The sequence below is a fragment of the Octopus sinensis genome, linkage group LG22 (assembly GCF_006345805.1).
Source record: "Octopus sinensis linkage group LG22, ASM634580v1, whole genome shotgun sequence".
Taxonomy (NCBI): Eukaryota; Metazoa; Mollusca; class Cephalopoda; order Octopoda; family Octopodidae; genus Octopus; species Octopus sinensis.
The window spans coordinates 20736955-20739454 of NC_043018.1; the positions used below are offsets into that span (position 1 = coordinate 20736955).

The following is a 2500-nucleotide window of genomic DNA, read 5'->3' on the forward strand; positions in this document are numbered from 1 at the left end:
CCCCAGTGCGTAACTGGTACTTAATTTATCGACCCCGAAAGTAAACATTGGAATACCGATCGTTATATGTAAAAAAAAAACATAAATATGAAACGAGGAGATATCATCTTACCTTAATTGATCTGTATAAAATGGGTAAGAAGGTACCGAAAAGCGAGAGCCGCCGATGATGGCTTTGTCTTCGAGTGGAAGCAACAATTTCTTAATAAAGGTGGGAAAAATCTAACGAGAGTGTGACAGATGAGAGAGAGAGAGACGGTCAAAGGTGATGCGAACTGCGGGAATGGTTGCAAACGTCTTCGCAACGACACTCCTGCCTGTGTAATGAATGGAACCCGCTCTTTCGCTGCATCTACCCCTCTCGAGAAACGTCAGGCAACGAGATTCTCATTGGTGCCCCTGTGGTTGGTTAAATGAGAGGAGTAAAAGTAAGTAAGTAAGCAAATGGAATTAAATGTAAGAATATGAGCTGAAGGGGTGACAGGAAGATAAGTGACAGAGAGAGAGAGAAAGAAAGAGAAGTGATGGTGGTGTGTGCGGCGGTGGCGGTGGTGGTGGTGGTGGTGGGGACAGTCGATCAAAGACGAAGCAAGAGAAGGAAAGAGTGAAAGTTGGTATAAGCGAAAGAGAGAGAGAGAGAGAGAGAGAAAGAAAGAGAAGTGATGGTGGTGTGTGCGGCGGTGGCGGTGGTGGTGGTGGTGGTGGGGACAGTCGATCAAAGACGAAGCAAGAGAAGGAAAGAGTGAAAGTTGGTATAAGCGAAAGAGAGAGAGAGAGAGAGAGACGAAGGGGTGGTAAGTAAATGACAAAGTGACAGAAGGAAAGTTTGTGACAGTGTAAGAAACAAACGAGAGTATAAGAAATAGTAGAGGGAGAGCGAGAGTGGGAGAGAGAGAGACGCTATTTAAATTGAATAAAAATTCATCATCATAATTATCGACATGGTCGTATTTTAACGTCTGCTAATACATACCGATGTAAGATCTGTCGTAACTGTCCCAGTCCTCGTTTAGAGCTGCTTGCCCTCTTAGACGCGTCGGTGATCACGTATTTCTCCTACATTTAATTTTTCATCCTGGTTTTTACTTTTGTATCTCTTTCCTAACACCAACCACTTTACAGAGTGTACTGTGTGCCCATTATCATGGTCCTTGTACTAGAGAGACTATTTTCTCCTTGGTAAGACCGGTGCGGAGGTGTGTGTATGTGTGTGTGTGGGGGGTCTTTTCTGCCCTATAATGTCTTCATTCATCATTCAATTCACTTGACATATTGTAGAGAGTTTATTTCATGATAACATCAGCATTCTAGAGGCCAATTCACACCACCTAAACCACCACCGGCAAGACGAAGGAGATATCTCAACTTCAAACACTGTCTCTGGTCAAAGCAATATGATTGAAAGGGTTATTAGAAAACAGAATGATGAAGAAAAGAGCTGGGCTGAAAAGGTATTAGAGGAAAGAGGGAGTAATGGAAGAGAGACAGTGATGGGTTGCTGCATGTTGCTTGTTTGTTGTTGGTAAGGAGAGTGAACAAGAAAACAGCAGGAATGGCATAATGGGAGGAAAGGGTGACAAGAAGGAGAGAGTATGATAGAGAAGGAGTGATAGAAAGGAGAGAGGGAGAATGGAGAAGAGAGAAAGTGATGAATATCAATCAATGATAAGGGAGGAAGTAATGGAAGAGAGAGAGTGGTGGCTTGCAATAAAGGAGAATGATGATGTGGAGCATTGAATATGGGTGTATCTGATGCCATCCCTCATTACACAGGCAACATGAAGGGGAAGAGGTAGAGAGATAGTGAAGAGGTAAAGGTTGCTGGACCTGAATAAAGACAAACTCATACTTATTTCTTTACTACCCACAAGGGGCTAAACATAGAGGGGACAAACAAGGACAGACATAGGTATTAAGTCGATTACATCGACCCCAGTGCGTAACTGGTACCTAATTTACCGACCCCGAAAGGATGAAAGGCAAAGTCGACCTCGGCGGAATTTGAACTCAGAACGCAACAGCAGACGAAATACGGCTATGCATTTCGCCCGGCGTGCTAACGTTTCTGCCAGCTCGCCTCCTTAATAAAGCCAAACTTATACTGCGATCTTCATTGCCAACCATTATTTTAACAATGATTTTGCCATACTTGGACGGGTGAACAGGTTTTCTCCCATGTCACAGCTTACCGATTATTGTGGTCCTTTGACATTTTGTAGCTCTTCTGGGATCAGGCTTTATCACATCATCCTATATCTTCCATTATGTTCCTCCCACAAAGGTATTATCCACTTTAAGTGTATTGCACTTCTTTAATCTGGAGATAGGTACAAAAGCGGTTGTCTGGTAAGAAGCTTGCTTTCCAACCACATGATTCCAGGTTCAGCCCCACTGAATGGCACCTTGGGCAAGTGTCTTCTACTACAGCCTCAGGCCAACCAAAGACATATGAATAAGTTTGGTAGATGGAAACTGAAAGAAGCCTCTGTGTATGGTGGGA

General features: G+C 43.5%; 1 protein-coding gene across 1 annotated transcript in view; it reads right to left on the reverse strand.

Moving 5' to 3' along the window:
- The window catches only part of LOC115223328 (major facilitator superfamily domain-containing protein 10), a 71736-nt gene extending 71202 nt beyond the window's left edge, over positions 1-534 (reverse strand). The window contains exon 1 of the mRNA XM_029793848.2: positions 113-534. The gene's annotated coding sequence lies outside the window, so the exon portion shown is untranslated. The remainder of the gene's footprint in view (positions 1-112) is intronic.
- Between the last annotated feature and the right edge of the window lie 1966 nt (positions 535-2500).